Source organism: Aotus nancymaae, unplaced genomic scaffold (genome assembly GCF_030222135.1).
Source record: "Aotus nancymaae isolate 86718 unplaced genomic scaffold, 86718_ANA_hifiasm-v0.15.2.pri h1tg000059l, whole genome shotgun sequence".
In the NCBI taxonomy this organism is placed as follows: Eukaryota; Metazoa; Chordata; class Mammalia; order Primates; family Aotidae; genus Aotus; species Aotus nancymaae.
This window is the reverse complement of record NW_026988473.1, coordinates 46,234,580-46,248,433: the sequence shown is the minus strand read 5'-3', so window position 1 is coordinate 46,248,433 and position 13,854 is coordinate 46,234,580. Positions and strand designations below refer to the sequence as shown.

The window sequence follows — 13,854 nt, the reverse complement described above, 5'->3', positions numbered from 1 at the left end:
ATTTGGACCCCAAAACTCAGCATCATGCTATATGCCCAGGTAACAAAACTGTACATGTACCACTTGGATCTAAAATAAAAGTTGAAAAAGAATGTTCTGAAGAGCTCAGGCCTTGAGAGGTATTAGGACTGGCACACTCGTGCTGAACAGTCAGAACATTCTTACCCTGGTGTGGGTAGATGATGAGAATCATAACTTGGTAACCCTGGAAACAGAACTAAGGAAAGCACAGGGGCTGAATGATGCTTATGCCCAGGGGGTCCAGGATGTGCAAAGTCTATTGGCCAATGCATCCTCTCCCATAAACAGTATATCAGATGTATTAGTCTCTAGGGCTGCCATAACAATGTAAAAAACTGGGTGACTTAAACAGCAGCAGCAGTTTATCGTCTAACAGTTTTGAATGCTGGAAGACCTAGATTGAGGTGTCCCAAGACTGGTTCCTTCTTAGGGCTGTGAGGGAGAATCTGTTCCATGACCCTCTCTTAGCTTCTGGTGGTTTGCTGGCTATCTTTGGCTTGTAGACACATCACCCTGACATCTGCCTTCATGTTTACATAGTGTTCGCCCTGTCTGCATGGTTTTTCACAAGGCATTATTTTCACAAGGACACCAATCATATTGGATTGGAGCCCACCTTCCTCCAGTATGACCTCATCTTAACTGAATATGTCTGCAATGACTGTTTCCAACTAAGGCCACATTCAGAAGTACTAGGGGTTAGGACTTCAACGTATCTTTTCTGGGCACACAATTCTGAAGTTGGCTTCTGTGACTCTCCCTTTTCTCAACTTATCTGTGGCTGATCGTTCCCTGCTGATCAACATTTACTTGCTTTAGATCAGGGTTTCTGATTCTCAGCACTACTGACATTTTTGACCAGATAATTCTTTGTGGTTGGCGAGCTGTCCTTTGCACTGTAGGACGTGAAGTAGCATCACTAGCCTCTACCCACTAGATGCCAGTAGCACCCCACCCCTTCAGCTGTGGCAATCAAAAGTGTCTTCAGACATTTTGAAATGTCCCCCAGCTGGTAAATTCATCAATGTAGAGAACCACAGTTTCAGATGCAACCATACATTGACATGAGCTCCAGCTGAACCCTGGGATCAGGGACCTATTCTGCTCCTGGAGACTTGGCATTTCTCTGCTCCCCTACGTACATCTATTTCCAGTTTCACTCCCGGAAGGTAACCTTACATGCTTCCCAGGAGCTCCTAAGACCTCGTGCTTCCCAAACACTGATCTTCTCGCAGTTGCCTAAACTCTTCTAGCACTCTAGCAGGACTGTGGCCAGCCTGAGGGCAGGTGCAACATCTGACCCACTTCTCTACCAGCATCTCCCTGCCTGGGGCCTGGCACCCCACCCCCTACCCAGTACATTTTCAAATGAAAGAACCCTAGTGTCTTATTACCCTGATGGTTTCCTATTTGTTACGAATGTATCTCTTTTTTAAATAAGAAAACAACTTGATTGAGATAGAATTCATATACAATTTCCCATGTAAAGTGTACAGTTCAATACTTTTGGTATATTCAGGGTTCTGCAATCATCGCCACAATTTTAGAACATCCTCATTTCCCCCAAAAGAACTACGATACCTATTCTCAGTTACTCTCCATTCTGCCCAATGGTCTCCAACTCTGAAAAGCCATGAACCTACTTTCTGTCTCTATGGATTTGCCTATTCTGGATCTTTCATAGAAATGAAATTGTATAATACGTGTGATTGGCTGATTGGCTTCTTTTACTTAGCTTTTTATTTTTAAAATTTCACCTATGTTGTAGCATGTATTCATCATTTGTTTCTATTTCCAAATAATGTTTCATTTTATGGATAAAACACATTTTTATCTAATAGCTGGTGACATTTACTTTGTTTCCACTCTTTGGCTATATGAATATTAGCTTATAAATACAAGTGTTCATATGCTATGAACATTTGTACATAAGTTTTTGTGTACGCCCAAACTGGGTGATATGATAACTCCATGTTTAACCTTTTGAAGAACTGCAGAACTGTTTTTCAAAGTAGTGGCGCCATTTAACATTCCCACCAGCAGGGTTATGTGGGTTCCAATTTCTCTGCATCCTCACCATCACTTGTAGTTGTCTGTCTTTTAGATTATGGACATCCTAGGGGGTATTAGGTGATATCTCATTGTGGTTTTGATTTACATTTCTTTGATGGCTAATTATGGTAAGCATCTTTTTTTTTTTTTTTTTTTTTTTTTAGGCAGAGTCTCGCTCTGTCACCAGGTGCCAGGATGGAGTGCAGTGGCATGATCTTGGCTCACTGCAACCTCTACCTCCTGGATTCAAGCAATTCTCCTGCCTCAGCCTCCCGAAGTAGCTGGGACTACAGGTATACACCACCACACCCAGCTAATTTTTGTATTTTAGTACAGATGGGGTTTCACCATGTTGGCCAGGATGGTCTTGAGTTCTTGACCTTGTGATCCGCCGGCCTCAGCCTCCCAAAGTGCTGGGATTACAAGTGTGAACCACTGTGCCCGAGCAGTAAGCATCTTTTTATGCACTTATTGGGCCATTTTTATACTTCTTTGGAGAAACGACTATTCAGCTCCTTTGCCTATTTTTTATCATTGGGCTATCTGAACTTTTTATAGAAGAGTTCTTTATACATCATAGATAGGAGTTCTAGATATATGATTTGCAAAAATTTTTCTCCCATTCTACAGATTGTCTTTTCACTTTGACAGTGTCCTTTGAAGCATAAAATAGTTAAATTTTGATGAACTAATTGATTTCTCTTGTTACTTGTGCTTTTGATATCCCCAGTGTATCTTGAATAACACATGCACTACAGGAGCCCTTCCCAGACAGTACTGAAATATCACTGCCTTGACTCTTCTTGATAAGACTGATCAAGCTCCTTAGGGGAGTGGGAACAGGGAATAAACCTGCTTTATTAAATTTGTATCCTAAGTAGTTCCCGGTGGCTGTCCTTGTTCTAGTAAAGTGGTTGAAGACACGGGCTCTCATTTGAATGGGTGCCTAGGCTACAATCCTCTCTGCCATGATTCCTGTGACCTTGAGCAAATTACTGAGACTCACCAAGCCTCAGTGATCTCATCTATAAAATGGAGGAGATGGTAACCAATCAGCATTGTTGTGAGGATTAATTGGGTGATGCATGTAAGGTGGTTCACAGACCTTGCACTTAATAAACATGTTAGTTGTGCCATTATTATCCTTAGTACCTGGCACAGAACAGGCTATCTATAAGTGACTGCTGAATCAATGACCAAGAGAAGTATTATTAGGGAGAGCAACCCAATCTCCTATTTAGAGTCACAATCCTGGTGCTCAGAGTGGGTAAACAGAAATATCCACTCCCTTAGAAAGCAGATAGGAGAAATCTCTTCAGTTTTGTGAGGGTGGGGCAGGAAAGTCCCTGTGGGAGTTGACTCAAAAGGATTTTCCTCCATACCAACGGGATTTGACATAAACTTCACTGGATGCTTCCCTCAACCTCAGCGTTTTTCTCATCTGGGAAGATCTGTTTACATCACTTACCCTGTAAGGGTCCTTGACACAGCATCTTCTGCTTCTCTTGCTTAATTGTCTCCTAAAAATCCAAAGAAAGTAGCTAATAGTTCCAGGAGGAAATACTGCTAGGCTTTGATTCTCACAGCTGGCATTAAAGCGGTGTCAGCATTTGCTACAAAGTCCCCTAGCACACGCTTTGTACCAGAGCTCCTTGCCTTGCGTCATTATTTCATGACGTTTGTTAAGAAATATGCTTTTTCACAGTTAGAAGTTTCTTCCCCAAAGTCTGCATCTCTCCTTTGTTTGCCTGCGTCTGTCTTGGTGGAACTGAAGCTCAGTTCACAGGACACTGAGCTCATGTTAATTTTTAATTAATAGATGCTCCTGAGTAAAGGCAGATTCTGGTTCTGGGGTGTTACTAATGGTAACAGGGCAAATAACTTTCAAATATAGATGAGTTAAAGGATCATCACAACAAAGAAAAAATGTAAAATGAACTTAGCTATGTTACCGAAAAATGCAGATTAAGATTACTTTAAATTCCGTTTTTCCTACTCTTTGGGAAGAAGTAGGGAATAATTTTGGGAAATTTGGGAATATTGGGAAAAATTACTTTCTATCATTCCCCGAAAGAGTAAAGCAGGATAGCTACTTGATTGGAGCTGCATTTATTGGGCTTCCCCAGTATGTCTCCTCAACATACTGGGTTGATCTAAAGGTGCTGGGGTGATACCTTCACAGAACATCTAGAGCTGCGGTTCTGGGTCTCACCTGCATAAGATATGTAATGTGTTCCAAGAGCAAGGAAGAAATGGGGACTTAGAGATCCTTGAAGTCGAAGGGGATGTGTCAAAGCAGCAAGGGTGAAGCTTTCCATATTGACAAGATGCTGCGCAGGAACCCAGTTGGGGTGTGGAGGAGCATAGAGAACAGAAACATAAAAGGTTACAATTTCCAAATTAAGAAAAATAAAAAGCAACATCAGAAACCAGCTATGGCAGTTCCTCGAAAATTAAACCTAGAATTGCCATTTGATCCAGGATTTTCATTTCTAGATATATACCCAAAATAATTGAAAGCAGAGTCTCAAAGAGGCATTTGTATACCCATGTTCACTGCAGTACTATTCAACATAGCCAAAAGATGGAAGCAACTCCAGTATTTATCAGTGTTTAAAAGGGTTAATAAAATGTTATATCTATGGTCATCCCCCAGTATTTGTGGGGGACTGGTTTCATGACACTCCTCAGATAACAAAATCCATGGATGCTCAAGTCCCTTACATAAAATGATATTATATTCACACATAACCCAGGCATATCCTCTTATATACTTTAAATCATGTCTAGATGATTTATAATACCCAATAGAATGTAAATGCAATGTAAAAAGCTGTTATACTGTATCATTCAGGAAGTAATAAGAAAAAAGTCTATACATGTTCAATACCGAAGTAACCATCTTTTTAAATAAATATTTTCAATCCAAGGTTGGTTGAATCCATAGATGCAGAACCCATGCATACAGAGGGTTCTTCACATACAATGGAAAATTATTCAGCCATAAACAGAAGTGAAATTCTGACACATGCTACAACATGAAATAACCCCCTGAAAAGCCTTGAATGAGGTGTAAGCAGTTTGGATACTATTGAGCAAGTATTTTCACTTCCATTGTAATGAGTATGGCCTGTGGCTCCCAGGCCACAGAGCTTAGGGGAGCTGAGACTAGTATCAGGATAATGGTCACAAATCACACCCTACCCTAGATGCAGTACCCACGCGGACTCTTCCACCAGCCGCACATGCATAGTTCCTTACACTCTTCTGTCAGTGCCTTGTTTCTGAGTATGCCATGGAAACAATGGGTGAGAGGACAGTGTAGGATATTTCATCTTTTGCTTCTCTTAAATTACAGCATCTTTGCCTTTGGATTCAGCATGAGTTCAATGGGATAATGGATAATCCATGCTGTCTTTAGCTCCACTCACCTCCCCAACCGGTCTGCCATCTCTGAACCTAATTTGTGCTCTTTGTCTTTAGCGTGAATTCCTTCCCAGAAGACTCTTGGACTTCTATTACAAATAGATTCTCAGTAGACTGGCCCCTCTAAGTCTAGTCATACCTAGTTCCTATGGTAACCACAGCGTGGCCTCCAGCTAAGACTCGCAGCTATGTTTGCTTTCTGCTCAGGCATGCCCTCTGAGAAATGGGTTCGTTTTTCACACTGAATGCATTTTCCATCAGAAGTATCATGAAGACCAATTAGATGCTTTATTGTATGAATCATCTTAAGGCCACACATTCTCATGGTAATATCATCCTCATCAAGGTGAATATTCATTCTTAGTTACATGGTTTATGTATAAAGTGCAGACATACATACCGTATATAAACAGGAGGGTAATCAGGAGAAAGTCTAAAAAGGCTACTTACAGAGACAATGACAAAATCTTTAGAAACATTCTCAAGGTCCTAAGATAAAAGGAATATTTATAGAAATTACAAATATACTATCTATATAGTTATCTTTATGTCCACACTTAAGATTCCCATTTAAAAGAAATATTAGCAAAACAAATATTGAGATTTCTGTTTTAGAATGTGTCTACAGATGTCAAACATTCCAAGGAAGCCTCTCATATAGGTTATATTTTGGGTAGTTCATATAATTTGGACCTCTGTGTCCTTTTTTATGAAAACATAGAAATTCCCCCAAATGATTTTATTGGCACTGGTTACCATCACTGAATTTTAACTGAAAGCCCTTTGGGCAGCTGTGATCAATTAGATTTTAATTATTGGCTAATTATATGCATTTAAAATGTATCCAAGAGAAAGATAATACAATTAAGTAAAATAATTAAACTAATATTATGATAAAAATATTTCAATCTTTCATCAGTTCAGAAGAAATGGAAGAAACATGTTTTATATTACATGTACAATTGACAGAGCTTTCCTATAAGCACCACTTGATAACTATGCAGCTCATCTGATCCTCATAAAAGCCCCATGATGTAGGGTTATTATTTTACCATTATTTATTTTAGAGATAAGGAAACTGAGAATCAGTCAGCTTGTTCGGTTTGTTCAAGATGACTTAGCTGCAATGGTGCTTATTAGACAGCTTAGGCTGCCATAAAAAAATACCACAAAGTTAGCAGCTTAAACAACCTAAGTTTATTTTCTCACAGTTCTGGAGGCTGAAGTCCAAGATCAGCCTCTGGTCCTCATCTAATGAAGACCAATCAGATGCTTTATTGTATGAATCATCTTAAGGCCACACATTCTCGTGGCAATATCATGTTCATCAAGGTGAAAATTCATTCTTAAAGAACTGGTGTCCAACCTCAGGGTTGGTGTCCTCTCTTCCTGGCTTGCAGAAGGCTGCCTTCCTCATATGACCTATCTTCTGTGCATGCACAGAGAGAAAAAGAGAGATCTCTGGTGTCTCTTCCTCTTCTTAGAATACCAGTTCTGTCAGATTAGGGCCCCACCCTCATGACCTCATATAACCTTAGTTACCTCCAGAAAGCCCTCTGAGTACTGTCACATTGGTGGTTAGAGCTTCAACATATAGGTTTTGGAGGGACACATTCAGTCCCTAACTGAGATTTGAATTCCTCTCCTCTGATTCCCAAGCCTAATCTTTCTGTCCCATTTCATAACCCTTCCACATGCTCGCATCCATCCCCTAAAGGCCAGACCCCTGGCAGCAAGTCTAGAGCAGGCAGGCAACTGTCTGATCCAGGGGTGACAGCTAGAGTCTGGGAGGAAGGCAGGCATTATCTGCATCAGAGGAAGGAAGAGCAGAGAAGTGAACAAACCAGGTATTCACCCTTCTCACGTGGCCACTGCCTTAGTTCAGGTGTTCATTATCTCTTGCCTTGATGGCTGGAAGAGTCTCCTGCTTAACTTTCTCTACCCCAGCCTTGCTCCACTCCATTCCACCCCCAAACAGACAACAGAGTCCTTTTTCTAAAATACAAGTCTGACCACCTGTTTACCGTCCTTAGAACTATTCCTTGTTTCTCACCGTCTGGGCAAAGCCTAATTCCTTAACTCTTCATTTAAGGGTCATATTTCCAACGTGGTCTCCTCATGCTTCTCTGCTCACACTGAGCATTCCAGCCACACAAAACTCTTTATTCTGTCCAACACACTGAGAAAATGCTCACTTTTATTTCAAAACTCAGCTCAGAAGCCACCTCTTCTAGGAAGTTTTCCTAGAAATCCTTCCTAAAAACACGAGCAATTCTTGTTTTTCTGAAGCCATGATAATGTGATTATAAAGGCGGTATCTTAGCCCACATGCCACTTATAAACAGCAGAAATGTATTTCTTACAGTTCTGGAGGCCAGGAAGTATAAGATCCAGAAGCCGGCAGATTTGGTGTCTGGTGAGGGCCCTTTTTCTGGTTCATAATAGCAGCTTCTCGCCTCACATGGTGGAAGAAAGAAGGCAACTCTTCGGGGCCTCTCTTATAAGGACAGTAATCTCATTTAGATTGGCTCCACCTTTGTGACCTAATTACCTTCCCAAAGGCACCACCTCCTAATACCATCACACTGGGAATTAGTTTTCAGCATAGGAGTTTTTAGGGCATGGAGATGCTCAAATGTCCAGACAAGCATTTACCTTCTGCTGAAATTGTCTCAGTTTTTGCCTCATCTAATGGAATGTGAGCCACATGTACAGCAGGGGCCCAGCAGATGCTTGCTGAACAGACAAGTTTGGGGCAGGTTTCTAACTCAGGTAGATCCGTTCATCCTCTTCATCCCCCAGCAACCAAGAAAACCAGCCTATTGCCATGGAGTCCTCCAACCCTGGCTGTTCTCCAGGGCTGAAGACTGACAGATAATCTCAATTAGCAAAGTGACCCTCATGGATCTTCTGCAGTCATAGCAAATATCATCAGGAAAACTGAATTTCTCTCTGTACCTGGTAACCACAACTTCATTCTCTCCTCCATTTGGAATAACTTCTTGTATGACTTATATAGTAGCCCAATTCCAAATAGCTTTTAGAACTCAGAGGGTCACTGAGGCTCATGGGAAGTCAGTCCTCCAAGATTTTTCACAGCAAGCCAAAGCTCCTGGAAGGTCAAACACCAAGTAACAGCCGGCAAAATCCCTTTGGTCAGAGGCCAGGCTTGGCTCTTCACTTAGCACCTGCAGCCAATTGTCTCTTGAACTAATTGGTTGGCCAGTGCATATGGCTTTTTTTCACTGACCAGCTGTTTAATTCAGTGGTCTATCACTTCCCTCCCTCCTTGAGATACACTAAATCTTCCACACATGCTTGTTCCAGCTTGCTCAGATTCTACCCTTCATTCTCTTTCCTTTCTCCTACTCCTGGAGCAAGACCACCTTCAGGGTTGGTCTGATGGGAGAAAGAACATATAGTGTAACCTCAGAATTCTTCTGCTTATTATGGAAGAGAGGGATTGCAGTCTATAATAAAACTATCTTTCCTTTAGTGAAACACACACACATTCCCAAAGATTATGAAAATGTTTCTTCGTTTAGGACCAGGAGGTCTAGTCAACCCTATACCACAGGTGGCAAAGGTTCATGAATTACTTCTGTTTTCTGCTCAGCTTGCCCAGCCATTTTTTGCTGGCATGGCACCTTGGAACAAGACTCTCAGAATGTTCCTTATGCTCATCCCCGTGGTAACAGAGAGCAACATTACTGAACCTTTGTTCTTGTATCCTTTCTTTTTATCTCCTCTCTATTTGATTCCCTGATTTTCTTCTACTGAATAGCACACCGCAAAAATCTTCCATGTTTTTTACATAATCTTCATCAAGTGAATATGACATGTTTGGTTATTCTCCATTTATTTACTCTATCTATCTTTCATTCTTGTATATAACAGTTCAATGAATATATTCACAAATGTAGGTTTTTAAAAAATCTTTTGACTTATTTCCCTAGGATTAATTTTCGGTAATGGAATGACTGGGCCAAAGGAGATCAACATTGCTGTGGCTTTTTCAGGCAATTATCATTTTGCTCTATGTACATGGCCGCCAGCTATGTACAGATGCCAGTCGTAGAGCAAGATCACTGATATGGACTTTCCACTTATCTTTCCTAATTAAATAAATATAAAACAGGCCAGGCATGGTGGCTCACACCTGTAATCCCAGCATATTGGGAGGCCAGGGTGGGAGGATGGTTTGAGCTCAGGAGTTTAAGACTATCCTGGGCAACATAGTGGGACCCTGTCTCTAAAAAACGTGTAAAAAAAAAAAAATTAGCCAGTAGTCGTGTAAAATGCCTATGGTCTTAGCCAAACAGAGGACTGAGGCGGGAGGGTCGTTGAACCATAGGGGGTTGAGGCTGCAGTGGGCCGTGATCGTGCCACTGCACTCCAGGCTGGGTGACAGAGTAAATCTGTCTCAAAAACTAAAATTAAATTTACAAATACATATAAAACATTATTTTCAGTTCCATTTTAATTTCTATTTAAGTCATGGCCAGCACCTTCAAAGTATTTCTTGTTAATAAGAAATGTGGTCAACTCAGACTTTTCAGCATCACTCATCAAACTGCTATTTTTAGTTTCTCTTAAATTCCATGCATTTTAACTTTGGCCTGTGACCTCCCTGACCTCTGGAAATGTGACATCCTGCAACTGCTGCATCAGGGCTCCTCCCTGGTCTTGCCTACACTGGTGTCTACACAGGTAACATCTCTCTAGATCATGTATCAGCTCTGCCATGTGAGTTAAGCCTAACATTGCCTTTTTTTTTTCCCAGAAACATGTTTTGACTCTGTTTTTACCCAAATGTTTGGGATTACAGTTCTATATCAACAATGCTGTCAGAACCCAAATAGTTTAAAATTTTCCTTTGGAAATTTCTTTAAAAGCCATTGGCATGTTCTTGTGAATATCTTTATTGGTGGCAAAACTTGATATTTAAAAGGTAGATTTTATTTTCTGGAAAGAAACTAATTTTTTTTTTTTTTACATATTTTCTTTATCAGAAAGAATCCTATTAGAAAGCTGGTCACTGTTTCAGCTATTTGCCAGGATATAGAGGAGAACTGACAAGGCAAAAGGGGGATACTGAGGTATCACAAAGGTAGTGGCTGCCGGAAGCAGCTGCTTCCCCTACAGATGGGGGAATGAAGGAAAGATGTAAGATTACTAAAATTTAAACACTTGGAGGCGGTGTCTGCACAGTTGGGGCTTAGCCCTCTAAGGATTAGGTGCTCCTCAAATAGACCCAGGACTCTGAGCTTAGAGCCTGCAGAAGAGGCCATGGAGCTGAAATGCTGACTTCAGAGGAGCAGGTGTGGTGGCTGGTGCTGTATTTCTGAGAGGCACCAGGAAGCTGGTTCTAAAAGTGTGGAATGACTGCAAACTAGAACTGCCTGTGCTCCTGGAACCCATTGCTGTTGCTGCCAGGGTGAAGCAATGTTGCTGGGGGCAATGCTGATAGGATCAGGAAGCCAATGGCAAGGTGGAAGTGTCCTTCACTCCTCAGACATTCAAGCTACTGTGGCATCCCTGATGGGCAGAGCCTGACTAGGAGCCAGCCAAGGGAATTGCCAAGACCAGTCCCAGCATCAGAAAGCAGAGTGAGAAAGAGAGGAGGATTGGAGTCAGGACGCAATCACTTGATAACCAACCAGCTGTGTACCAGGCACTCCAGAAGCATTTTCACAGCTCCTTTAGTTTTCATGCCATCCCTGTGATTGAGGAACTCTTGCCCATTTTAGGGATGAGGAAATGAAGGCCCAGAGAGAGTAAACAGTAGTAGTGGCACTAGAATGAGAACAAACAGCTTGTCCTACTACATCTTTTAAAGTTGAGCTTCCTTCTGGATGATGAAGAGAGAAGTTTCCTCATTCCCGAGGAGGGCTGTGATGAGGGAAGACGGGGGGAGGAAGGGTGATTTGGTTTATTGTGTCCTCACCTAAGTCTCATCTTGAATTATAATCCCCCAAATCCCCACGTGTTTTTAGAGAGACCAGGTGGAGGTAACTGAATCATAGGGGTTGTTTTCCTCCATGCTGTTCTCGTGGTAGTGAGTGAATTCTCAAGAGATCTGATGGTTTTATAAGCGTCTCTTCCCCTCTTCACTCCTCATTCGTCTCCATTCTGCTGCCGTGTGAAGAAGGTCCTTGCTTCCCGTTTGCCTTCCACCATGATTGCAAGTGTCCTGAGGCCTCCCCAGCCATATGGAACTGTGAGTCAATTAAACCTCGTTCCTTTATAAGTTACCCAGTTCAAGCAGTACTTTATAGCAGTTTGAGAGTGGACTAGTAATACAAGGGGAAAGAGCCAGAGGACGGCATAAGACTGTGTTGTATGCAATACGATCTCTCTTTGTGAACCACTGCCCAAATCCTTAGGACATTCTACTGAACTCACAGAACATTTGGAGTAAGTGGATTTCTTGTGGAAACTGGTATCAGATCCAAACTGTGCACCAGGGGAGGCATGAGGAGGAACAGAGATGGCATCTGTCTCAGCATAAGAGTGAGAGAGGGCAAGTCCTGTGGTAGCAGAGATCTCTGGAAGTTTTATGCCTTCACTTATGTAATTGGTCTGTAGCTTAAGGCTTGAGAGGCCCTGACATTTAAATTACGCCCATTTTGCAGATGGAGAGATTGAAGCCTAGAAGAGTTAGTTAACATAACTAAGATCATACAGCTCTTAAGTTGTAAAATTTGGATTTGAAGTCAGTTCTGGTTTCAAAAATGAATGGACAAGAGAAGCCTCAATAGTACTGTTATTTACCATTTATTCAAAATGTATTACACACCTGGAATTACACCAAGTGCTTATTTTGTTTAATCTCACAATTCCATGAAGTAGATATCATTACACTTATTTTACAGACTAAAAATTATGGCTGAGACAGGCTCAATACGCTTTATTCACAGCTAGCAGTAAGTGAAGTTGGAATCCTCACTTAAGTTCACTAGAAATCTCAGGCTCTTAACCAGTGCTTCTTAAACTTTAATGAGCCTGAGAATCACCAAGTGATCTTGTTCAATGCAGATTTCTATTCGGTAGATCTGGGGTAGGGCCTGAGACGGTGCATTTATAATCAGCTTCCAGGGAGCCAATGCCACTGGTCCATGAACCTCACTGAGCAGCAAGACTACTTGGAAGAATATCCTTCCTTAATCTGCCCAGCCTACCTCATCATTTTCAGATTGACTAACCACTGAGACTCCAGGAAGCCTCTCGGTCAAGCTCAGTTATGATGTGACACTCAGAGCTTGTCCTTCTTTCTCTTTCCTTCCTTTGAAATTTTTCAGAGTAAAGTAAGTAACCAAACAAATCCATCATCTGGCAGGTCATTAAGCAAAACATGATTTCTTCCCCCTTGTGACTAGACTCAATTAATGAAGCTATCATTAAAGCCCATGAACGTGTCAACAATTAGTTTCAGGTGTTGGATTGTTTTGGTTCTAGAATAATTTCTATATTTTTAATGAGGAGTATTTGAAATATCACCCTTCCCCTCCATCAGGGGCTTACACCTTAGGATACCTAAGAAGCCTGACATATTAGGGGTCAGTGGGGTGTTAATGGGGAGCATCAAACATCAGCTTATTGTTGTCTCTTTCCATTACCAAAGGCTGCTCATTGAGAATGTTTTCAGAGCCATAGCATTTCTTCAGGGAAAGAGAGGGAAATGTAGCTCATGAAAAGGGTTGACAACTTCATCAAAGGAACCAAAGAGTGCTAACCAGGGAGCTCCCACTGATGTTAATGTTTCCATAAAATGGAAAGCCTTAAGGAAGATTCATTTTTTTTCTCCCTATGAAAGAACATATGCTTTTAAAGTTCTTGTTAAAAAATATTTTATTCCAAGAAGTAAATGAGGTAGGTTAATATTTTAAAATAATAACTGACATGTTTTCCCTCTGCAAGTTATCTTCCCTCCCTTTTTCCCCCTTACCAAGCCTCTCTTAAATCAGACTTCGGCATTCTCAGCCTTCACAGTTGGATTGTTATGGCAGAAATGCAAAGAAAATAAATTATGTAATTTTATTTTGTTTTGGAACTTTAAAGCTTGGCCTGAGCTTCAACTTTGGGAAAATGCTTATGGAGTAATTGCTTCCCCTCCACACAGAGGAGCTACAATTGTCTGGGCTGGAGCATTGAGGAAGTGAGACAGGAAAGAAAAGTGAATTACTGGTGGGGATGTCTGAGGAGGTACCTTGTTTTGTACTCCACTGCATGGGGTGATTCTCTAGTATGGGTAGGGGGGAAACAATAGAAATTGAGATAATGGCTCTGCTTGGCATTGTGTTCTGCTCTATGAGAAGGCTTTGGGGACTTCTTATGTATCTCTTCAAATATCAC

The 13,854-nt window shown here is 41.3% G+C and overlaps 1 long non-coding RNA gene across 1 annotated transcript in view; it reads left to right on the top strand.

Annotated features, from left to right (window-relative positions):
• Window positions 1–9,455: 9,455 nt before the first annotated feature.
• The window catches only part of LOC135270205 (uncharacterized), a 58,569-nt gene continuing 54,170 nt past the window's right edge, over window positions 9,456–13,854 (top strand). Inside the window, exons 1-2 of the long non-coding RNA XR_010338412.1 lie at window positions 9,456–9,518; window positions 10,086–10,209. This is a non-coding gene — a long non-coding RNA (uncharacterized LOC135270205). The remainder of the gene's footprint in view (window positions 9,519–10,085; window positions 10,210–13,854) is intronic.